A 12,141-nucleotide genomic window follows, 5' to 3' on the forward strand; every position below is an offset into this window, starting at 1 on the left:
TGACCACTGTGACTGACCCTAAACAGAGAGTACAGAGAATACCTGACCACTGTGACTGACCCTAAACAGAGAGTACAGAGAATACCTGACCACTGTGACTGACCCTAAACAGAGAGTACAGAGAATACCTGACCACTGTGACTGACCCTAAACAGAGAGTACAGAGAATACCTGACCACTGTGACTGACCCTAAACAGAGAGTACAGAGAATACCTGACCACTGTGACTGACCCTAAACAGAGAGTACAGAGAATACCTGACCACTGTGACTGACCCTAAACAGAGAGTACACAGTGGTAGAATACCTGACCACTGTGACTGACCCTAAACAGAGAGTACAGAGAATACCTGACCACTGTGACTGACCCTAAACAGAGAGTACAGAGAATACCTGACCACTGTGACTGACCCTAAACAGAGAGTACAGAGAATACCTGACCACTGTGACTGACCCTAAACAGAGAGTACAGAGAATACCTGACCACTGTGACTGACCCTAAACAGAGAGTACAGAGAATACCTGACCACTGTGACTGACCCTAAACAGAGAGTACAGAGAATACCTGACCACTGTGACTGACCCTAAACAGAGAGTACAGAGAATACCTGACCACTGTGACTGACCCTAAACAGAGAGTACAGAGAATACCTGACCACTGTGACTGACCCTAAACAGAGAGTACAGAGAATACCTGACCACTGTGACTGACCCTAAACAGAGAGTACAGAGAATACCTGACCACTGTGACTGACCCTAAACAGAGAGTACAGAGAATACCTGACCACTGTGACTGACCCTAAACAGAGAGTACAGAGAATACCTGACCACTGTGACTGACCCTAAACAGAGAGTACAGAGAATACCTGACCACTGTGACTGACCCTAAACAGAGAGTACACAGTGGTAGAATACCTGACCACTGTGACTGACCCTAAACAGAGAGTACACAGTGGTAGAATACCTGACCACTGTGACTGACCCTAAACAGAGAGTACACAGTGGTAGAATACCTGACCACTGTGACTGACCCTAAACAGAGAGTACACAGTGGTAGAATACCTGACCACTGTGACTGACCCTAAACAGAGAGTACACAGTGGTAGAATACCTGACCACTGTGACTGTCCCTAAACAGAGAGTACAGAGAATACCTGACCACTGTGACTGACCCTAAACAGAGAGTACAGAGAATACCTGACCACTGTGACTGACCCTAAACAGAGAGTACAGAGAATACCTGACCACTGTGACTGACCCTAAACAGAGAGTACAGAGAATACCTGACCACTGTGACTGACCCTAAACAGAGAGTACAGAGAATACCTGACCACTGTGACTGACCCTAAACAGAGAGTACAGAGAATACCTGACCACTGTGACTGACCCTAAACAGAGAGTACAGAGAATACCTGACCACTGTGACTGACCCTAAACAGAGAGTACAGAGAATACCTGACCACTGTGACTGACCCTAAACAGAGAGTACAGAGAATACCTGACCACTGTGACTGACCCTAAACAGAGAGTACAGAGAATACCTGACCACTGTGACTGACCCTAAACAGAGAGTACACAGTGGTAGAATACCTGACCACTGTGACTGACCCTAAACAGAGAGTACACAGTGGCAGAATACCTGACCACTGTGACTGACCCTAAACAGAGAGTACACAGTGGTAGAATACCTGACCACTGTGACTGACCCTAAACAGAGAGTACACAGTGGTAGAATACCTGACCACTGTGACTGACCCTAAACAGAGAGTACACAGTGGTAGAATACCTGACCACTGTGACTGACCCTAAACAGAGAGTACACAGTGGTAGAATACCTGACCACTGTGACTGACCCTAAACAGAGAGTACAGAGAATACCTGACCACTGTGACTGACCCTAAACAGAGAGTACAGAGAATACCTGACCACTGTGACTGACCCTAAACAGAGAGTACAGAGAATACCTGACCACGGTGACTGACCCTAAACAGAGAGTACACAGTGGTAGAATACCTGACCACTGTGACTGACCCTAAACAGAGAGTACACAGTGGCAGAATACCTGACCACTGTGACTGACCCTAAACAGAGAGTACACAGTGGTAGAATACCTGACCACTGTGACTGACCCTAAACAGAGAGTACACAGTGGTAGAATACCTGACCACTGTGACTGACCCTAAACAGAGAGTACACAGTGGTAGAATACCTGACCACTGTGACTGACCCTAAACAGAGAGTACACAGTGGTAGAATACCTGACCACTGTGACTGACCCTAAACAGAGAGTACAGAGAATACCTGACCACTGTGACTGACCCTAAACAGAGAGTACAGAGAATACCTGACCACTGTGACTGACCCTAAACAGAGAGTACAGAGAATACCTGACCACTGTGACTGACCCTAAACAGAGAGTACAGAGAATACCTGACCACTGTGACTGACCCTAAACAGAGAGTACAGAGAATACCTGACCACTGTGACTGACCCTAAACAGAGAGTACAGAGAATACCTGACCACTGTGACTGACCCTAAACAGAGAGTACACAGTGGTAGAATACCTGACCACTGTGACTGACCCTAAACAGAGAGTACAGAGAATACCTGACCACTGTGACTGACCCTAAACAGAGAGTACACAGTGGTAGAATACCTGACCACTGTGACTGACCCTAAACAGAGAGTACAGAGAATACCTGACCACTGTGACTGACCCTAAACAGAGAGTACACAGTGGTAGAATACCTGACCACTGTGACTGACCCTAAACAGAGAGTACACAGTGGTAGAATACCTGACCACTGTGACTGACCCTAAACAGAGAGTACACAGTGGTAGAATACCTGACCACTGTGACTGACCCTAAACAGAGAGTACACAGTGGTAGAATACCTGACCACTGTGACTGACCCTAAACAGAGAGTACACAGTGGTAGAATACCTGACCACTGTGACTGACCCTAAACAGAGAGTACACAGTGGTAGAATACCTGACCACTGTGACTGACCCTAAACAGAGAGTACACAGTGGTAGAATACCTGACCACTGTGACTGACCCTAAACAGAGAGTACACAGTGGTAGAATACCTGACCACTGTGACTGACCCTAAACAGAGAGTACACAGTGGTAGAATACCTGACCACTGTGACTGACCCTAAACAGAGAGTACACAGTGGTAGAATACCTGACCACTGTGACTGACCCTAAACAGAGAGTACACAGTGGTAGAATACCTGACCACTGTGACTGACCCTAAACAGAGAGTACAGAGAATACCTGACCACTGTGACTGACCCTAAACAGAGAGTACACAGTGGTAGAATACCTGACCACTGTGACTGACCCTAAACAGAGAGTACACAGTGGTAGAATACCTGACCACTGTGACTGACCCTAAACAGAGAGTACACAGTGGTAGAATACCTGACCACTGTGACTGGCCCTAAACAGAGAGTACACAGTGGTAGAATACCTGACCACTGTGACTGACCCTAAACAGAGAGTACACAGTGGTAGAATACCTGACCACTGTGACTGACCCTAAACAGAGAGTACACAGTGGCAGAATACCTGACCACTGTGACTGACCCTAAACAGAGAGTACACAGTGGTAGAATACCTGACCACTGTGACTGACCCTAAACAGAGAGTACACAGTGGTAGAATACCTGAACACTGTGACTGACCCTAAACAGAGAGTACACAGTGGCAGAATGCCTGACTACTGTGACTGACCCTAAACAGAGAGTACACAGTGGTAGAATACCTGACCACTGTGACTGACCCTAAACAGAGAGTACACAGTGGTAGAATACCTGACCACTGTGACTGACCCTAAACAGAGAGTACAGAGAATACCTGACCACTGTGACTGACCCTAAACAGAGAGTACACAGTGGTAGAATACCTGACCACTGTGACTGACCCTAAACAGAGAGTACACAGTGGTAGAATACCTGACCACTGTGACTGACCCTAAACAGAGAGTACACAGTGGTAGAATACCTGACCACTGTGACTGGCCCTAAACAGAGAGTACACAGTGGTAGAATACCTGACCACTGTGACTGACCCTAAACAGAGAGTACACAGTGGTAGAATACCTGACCACTGTGACTGACCCTAAACAGAGAGTACACAGTGGCAGAATACCTGACCACTGTGACTGACCCTAAACAGAGAGTACACAGTGGTAGAATACCTGACCACTGTGACTGACCCTAAACAGAGAGTACACAGTGGTAGAATACCTGACCACTGTGACTGACCCTAAACAGAGAGTACACAGTGGCAGAATGCCTGACTACTGTGACTGACCCTAAACAGAGAGTACACAGTGGTAGAATACCTGACCACTGTGACTGACCCTAAACAGAGAGTACACAGTGGCAGAATACCTGACCACTGTGACTGACCCTAAACAGAGAGTACACAGTGGTAGAATACCTGACCACTGTGACTGACCCTAAACAGAGAGTACACAGCGGCAGAATACCTGACCACTGTGACTGACCCAAACTTAAGGAAAGCTTTGACAATGTACAGACTCAGTGAGCATAGCCTTGCTATTGAGAAAGTCCGCCGTAGGCAGACCTGTATCTCAAGACACGACAGGCTATGTGATCACTGCCCACAAAATGAGGTGGAAACTGAGCTGCACTTCCTAACCTCCTGCCCAATGTATGACCATATTAGAGACACATATTTCCCTCAGATTACACAGATCCACAAAGAATTCGAAAACAAACCCAATTTTGATAAACCCCCATATCTACTGGGTGAAATACCACAGTGTGACATCACAGCAGCAAGATTTGTAATCTGTTGTCACAATAAAAGGTCAACCAGTGAAGAACAAACACCATTGTAAATACAACCCATATTTATGCTTATTTATTTTATCTTGTGTACTTTAACCATTTGTACATCATTACAACACTGTATATATATATATATGTATAATATGACATTTGTAATGTCTTTATTCTTTTGGAACACTGTGAGTGTAATGTTCACTGTTCATTTTTATTGTTTATTTCACTTTTGTATATTATCTACCTCACTTGCTTTGGCAATGTTAACATTTGTTTCCCAGGCCAATAAAGTCCCTTGAATTGAATTGGTAGACAGAGAGACAGAGGGGGAGAGAGGGAGACAGAGGGGGAGGGAGAGAGAGGGGGAGGGAGACAGAGGAGGAGAGAGACAGAGGGGGAGGGACGGAGACAGAGGGAGGGAGGGGGGGAAGAGGGGGAGAGGGGGAGGGAGACAGAGGGGGGAGGGAGACCGGGGTGGGAGAGAGAGGCAGAGGGGGAGAGAGGGAGACAGAGGTGGGAGGAGGGAGACAGAGGGGAGGGAGAGAGAGGGGGAGGGAGGGAGACAGAGGGGGAGAGAGACAGAGGGGGAGGGAGGGAGGGAGGGAGGGAGGGAGGGAGGGAGGGAGGGAGGGAGGGAGGGAGGGAGGGAGGGAGGGAGGGAGGAGGGAGGGAGGGAGGGAGGGAGGGAGGGAGGGAGGGAGGGAGGGAGATCTCATTGAATGAGAGACAGAGGGAGACAGAGGGAACAGAGATCTCATTGAATGCGAGGGAGACAGAGGGAGACAGAGGGGAGACAGAGGGAGACAGAGGGAGACAGAGGGAGACAGAGGGAGACAGAGGGGAGACATAGACTCTCATGGTATTTACTTTGGCGACATTTCTTTGATCTCCAGGCTTCAGTATTGTGACACTAATCTTTCCCCCATTGTACACAATGTATTCACATAAGCATAATGTTTCTTGATGATATATTTTTGCAAAAAGGTACCTGATTCAATGATATCATATTTGACAGACATGGTTTTAAGAAGGTAGTGGTAATATTTAATTCAGTACAGACATTTGTACAGTGCCTTGCAAAAGTATTCACCCCGCTTGGAATTTTTCCTATTTTGTTTCATTACAACCTGTAATTTAAATAGATTGTTTTTAATGGACATACACAAAATAGTGACGTTTAAAAAATGCATACTGTATGTATTCACCCCCTTTACTATGAAGACCCTAAATAAGATCTGGTGCAACCAATTACCTTCAGAAGACACATCATTAGTTAAATAAAGTCCACCTGGGGGCAATCTAAGTGCCACATGATCTGTCACATGATCTCAGTATATATAAACACCTTTTCTGAAAGGCTCCAGAGTCTGCAACACCACTAAGCAAGTGGCACCACCAAGCAAGTGGCACCATGAAGACCAAGGAGCTCTCCAAACAGGTCAGAGATCAGGGTTGGATTATAAAAAAATAAAAAAATATCAGAAACTTTGAACATCCCACGAAGCACCATTAAATCCATTATTAAAAAATTGAAAGAATATGGCACCACAACAAACCTGCCAAGAGAGGACCGCCCACCGAAATTCACAGACCAGGCAAGGAGGGCAACAAAGAGACCAAAGATAACCCTGAAGGAGCTGCAATGCTCCACAGCTGAGATTTTAGTGTCTGTTCATAAGACCACTTTAAGCCATACACTCCACAGAGCTGGGCTTTACGGAAGAGTGGCCAGAAAAAAAGACATTGCTAAAGAAAAAAATGAGCAAACATGTTTGGTGTTCGCCAAAAGGCGTGTGGGAGACTCCTCAAACATATGTACTCTGGTCAGATGAGACTGTTTTTCATCGCAGGGACTGGGAAACTGATCAGAATTGAAGGAATGATGGATGGCGCTAAATGCAGGGAAATTCTTGAAGTAAACCTATTTCAGTCTACCAGAGATTTGAGACTGGGACAGAGGTTCACCTTCCAGCAGGACAATGACCCTAAGCATACTGCTAAAGCAACACTCGAGTGGTTTAAGGGGAAACACTTAAATGTCTTGGAATGGCCTAGTCAAAGCCCAGACCTCAATCCAATTGAGAATTTGTGGTATGACTTAAAGATTGCTGTATACCAGCGGAAACCATCCAACTTGAAGGAGCTGGAGCAGTTTTGCCTTGAAGAATGGGCAAAAATCCCAGTGGCTACATGTGCCTAGCTTACAGAGACATACTCTAAGAGACTTGCAGCTGTAATTGATGCAAAAGGTGGCTCTACATAGTATTGACTTTGGGGGGGTGAATAGTTATGGGGGGTGAATAGTTATGGGGGGGTGAATAGTTATGGGGGGTGAATAGTTATGGGGGGGTGAATAGTTATGGGGGTGAATAGTTATGGGGGGTGAATAGTTATGGGGGGTGAATAGTTATGGGGGATGAATAGTTATTGGGGGGTGAATAGTTATGGGGGGGTGAATAGTTATGGGGTGTGAATAGTTATGGGGGGTGAATAGTTATGGGGGGGTGAATAGTTATGGGGGGGTGAATAGTTATGGGGGGGGTGAATAGTTATGGGGGTGAATAGTTATGGGGGGTGAATAGTTATGCATCTGAAGTTTTCAATTTTTTCTTCTTATTTCTTGTTTGTTTCACAATGAAACATATTTTGGATCTTAAAAACGGTTTGTTGTTTAAATTAAATGATACAAACCCCCCAAAAATCCATTTTAATTCCAGATTGTAAGGCAACAAAATAGGAAAAATACCAAGGGGGGTGAATACAATCACAAGCCACTGTAGGCGGCTTAACTTACCCTGGCCCTTGGATCGACACTCGGGGTGCAAAGAGAAACTATTTCTTGCTATGTTTTCAAATCTGTAATATTTGACATTAATTCAGATTTCCACACAACATCATGAAATATATGTTATCTGTTAGACAGTATACTATATTTCCCTTGACAGAGTGATGCTGAATGTTAAAAATGGCTCAACCTACGCCACTCTCCTATCAATTTCAAAATAACAGTTCCTTCATCAACATGGAAGATATTTGTTTCTAAATTCCCCATTCATCCACCACCCCTACTACCACCCCTCCATTCTAACCAGAAGAGGGAAGCATTTCTTCCCTTTTCCCCTCTGTTGAAACCCTAACAGCAGCAGCAGCTGTCTGCCTGTGTGTGTGTGTGTCTGTCTGTGTGTGTGTGTATTAGAGCTGTCTTTATGTGGGCCTGGAGACTAAGCACTAAGCGCTCTCAGGGTGCTATCATGTTTGTTTATAGAGGAGATGGAAGGAGTAATTAAATGGGTAACCGACACTACCATGCTCTCATGTCTATTGATCCAGACCCACTCTCCATCCCCATCCATCCATCAAATACATTTTATAATGCCCTTTTTCCATCAGTTGCCCCAAAGTGCTTTACAAAAACCCAGCCTAAAACCCCCAAAGAGCAAGCAGTGCAGATGCAGAAGCACGGTGGCTAGGAAAACCTCCCTAGAAATACAGGAACCTAGGAATAAACCTTAGGCCAGATCGTTCTGCAAGACGTTCAAGAGTTCATAGATCACCTGCAGGGTCAAATAATAATCACAGTGGTTATAGAAGGTGCAGTAGTTCAGCACCTCAGGATTAAATGTCAGATAGCTTTTCATTACCGAGCATTCAGAGGTCGAGACAGCAGATCTGGTAGAGAGAGAAAGGGGGGTCTGGGACAAGGTAGAGCATCCAGGACAAGGTAGAGCATCCAGGACAAGGTAGAGCATCCGGGAGAAGGTAGAGCATCCAGGACAAGGTAGAGCATCCAGGACAAGGTAGAGCATCCGGGACAAGGTAGAGCATCCGGGGAAGGTAGAGCGTCCGGGACAAGGTAGAGCATCCGGGACAAGGTAGAGCATCTGGGACAAGGTAGAGCGTCCGGTGAGCACAGAGACTGGATCAGAAGCACGACAGGGTAGACTGGGGACAGGGATGGCCAGGAGTCATCAGGCCTGGTAGTCCTAGTCCTGCCATCCTTCTATCCCTCCATTAAACAACCCTCCATCCCCCTAGCCCTAATTTCCTCAGCCACGCCCCTTTCCCGAGCAGAGGCAGCTACCTCTGACCTGACAACAAGCAGAACGGAGCCACAATGTTCCCACATCAACAGTCTTTCATGTAGAATGGCCTCTGTTCAGCCCTAATCCATACATCCATTCCAACAACCCTATCGATACACTTGATTACTGTGTGTGCGTGCGTCCGTGTGTGAGGCAGAGAGCAATCGAGAGAGGGCGTCCAAATCAACACATCAAGATAGCTGTGAAGAACAGCTCCAAAGAAACATGTTGTAATCCGAGCCATACGGTGTTACAGTTCTAGATAGCATTTATTATAGATATTTTATATGTGTTAATGTGGATGCTATCTCTCTCTCTCTTGCTCTCTCAACTTGCCCCATGGCCACTTAAACTGGTGCCCCTGACGTGCTCTCTCAACTTGCCCCATGGCCACTTAAACTGGTGCCCCTGACGTGCTCTCTCAACTTGCCCCATGGCCACTTAAACTGGTGCCACTGACGTGCTCTCTCAACTTGCCCCATGGCCGCTGAAACTAGTGCCCCTGACGTGCTCTCTCAACTTGCCCCATGGCCACTTAAACTGGTGCCCCTGATGTGCTCTCTCAACTTGCCCCATGGCCACTTAAACTGGTGCCCCTGACGTGCTCTCTCAACTTGCCCCATGGCCACTTAAACTGGTGCCCCTGACGTGCTCTCTCAACTTGCCCCATGGCCACTTAAACTGGTGCCCCTGACGTGCTCTCTCAACTTGCCCCATGGCCACTTAAACTGGTGCCACTGACGTGCTCTCTCAACTTGCCCCATGGCCGCTGAAACTAGTGCCCCTGACGTGCTCTCTCAACTTGCCCCATGGCCACTTAAACTGGTGCCCCTGACGTGCTCTCTCAACTTGCCCCATGGCCACTTAAACTGGTGCCCCTGACGTGCTCTCTCAACTTGCCCCATGGCCACTTAAACTGGTGCCCCTGACGTGCTCTCTCAACTTGCCCCATGGCCACTTAAACTGGTGCCCCTGACGTGCTCTCTCAACTTGCCCCATGGCCACTTAAACTGGTGCCCCTGACGTGCTCTCTCAACTTGCCCCATGGCCACTTAAACTGGTTCCCCTGACGTGCCCTCTCAACTTGCCCCATGGCCACTTAAACTAGTGCCCCTGACGTGCCCTCTCAACTTGCCCCATGGCCACTTAAACTGGTTCCCCTGACGTGCCCTCTCAACTTGCCCCATGGCCACTTAAACTAGTGCCCCTGACGTGCCCTCTCAACTTGCCCATGGCCACTCAAACTGGTTCCCCTGACGTGCCCTCTCAACTTGCCCCATTGCCACTCAAACTGGTGACACTGACACCTACCACCACCCCTACTACTACCACCACCCCTACTACTAACACCACCCCTACTACTAACACCACCCCTACTACTAACACCACCCCTACTACTACCACCACCCCTACTACTACCACCACTCCTACTACTACCACCACCCCTACTACTACCACCACCCCTACTACTAACACCACCCCTACTACTAACACACCCTCTACTACTAACACCACCTCAACCACTAACACCACCTCTACTACTAACACCACCCATACTACTAACACCACTACTACTACTACTAACACCACCCCTACTACTAACACCACTACTACTACTAACACTACCTCTACTACTAACACCACCCATACTACCACCACCACTACTACTACTAACACCACCCCTACTACTAACACCACTACTACTACTAACACCACCCCTACTACTAACACCACCCATACTACCAACACCACTACTACTAACACTACTACTACTAACACCACCACTACTACTAACACCACCACTACTACTAACACAACTACTACTACTACTAACACCACCTCTACTACCACCACTCCTACTACTAACACCACCACACCCACTACTACCACCCCTCCTACCACCACCCAAACAACCACCACCCCTACCACCACCCTACAACCACCACCCCTACTACCACCACCTCTACTACCACACCCAGTGCTACCACCACCACACCCACTACTACCACCCCCCTACCACCACCCAAACAACCACCACTCCTACAACCACCACCCCTACTACCACCACCTCTACTACCACACCCACTACTACCACCCCTCCTACCACCACCCAAACAACCACCACCCCTACCACCACCCTACAACCACCACCCCTACTACCACCACCTCTACTACCACACCCAGTGCTACCACCACCACCACCACCACACCCACTACTACCACCCCCTTACCACCATCCCTACAACCACCACCCCTCCTTCTACTACTACCACCACCTCTACTACCACACCCAGTGCTACCACCACCACCACCACACCCACTACTACCTCCCCTACAACCACCACCCCTACTACCACCACCTCTACTACCACACCCAGTGCTACCACCACACCCACTACTACCACCCCCCCTACCACCATCCCTACAACCACCACCCTTCCTTCCACCACCCCTACTACCACCACCTCTACTACCACACCCAGTGCTACCACCACCACCACACCCACTTCTACCACCACCACTACATCCACCACCCCTACTACCACCCCTACTACCACACCCAGTGCCACCACCACCCCTACTACCACCACCCCTACTACCACCACCCCCACTACTACCCCCACGTCCACCACCCCTACTACCACCCCACCCCTACTCCACCACCCCTACTACCACACCCAGTGCTACCACCACCCCTACTACCACCACCCCCACTTCCACCACACCTACTAACACCACCCCTACTACCACCACCCCCACTTCCACCACCCCTACTACCACCCCCACTACTACCACCACCCCCACCTCCACCACCCCCACTACCACCACCCCTACTACCACCACCCCCACCTACACCACCCCTACAACCACCACCCCTACTACCACACCCACTACTACAACAACAACACCCACTACTACAACCCCCAACCCCCCTACCACCCCCCCTACCACCACCCTTACAACCACCACCCCTACTACCACCACCCCTACTACTAACACCACTACTACCACCACCCCCACTTCCACCACCCCTACTACCACCACCCCCACTTCCACCACCCCTACAACCACCACCTCTACTACCACACCCACTACTACAACCACAACACCCACTACTACAACCCCCCCTACCACCACCCCTACTCCTAACACCACCACCACTACTACCACACCCACTACTACTACCACCACCCCTACTACCACACCCACCACCACTACCACCACCCCTACTACACCACC

This window comes from Oncorhynchus kisutch, linkage group LG6 (assembly GCF_002021735.2).
Source record: "Oncorhynchus kisutch isolate 150728-3 linkage group LG6, Okis_V2, whole genome shotgun sequence".
Classification (NCBI taxonomy): Eukaryota; Metazoa; Chordata; class Actinopteri; order Salmoniformes; family Salmonidae; genus Oncorhynchus; species Oncorhynchus kisutch.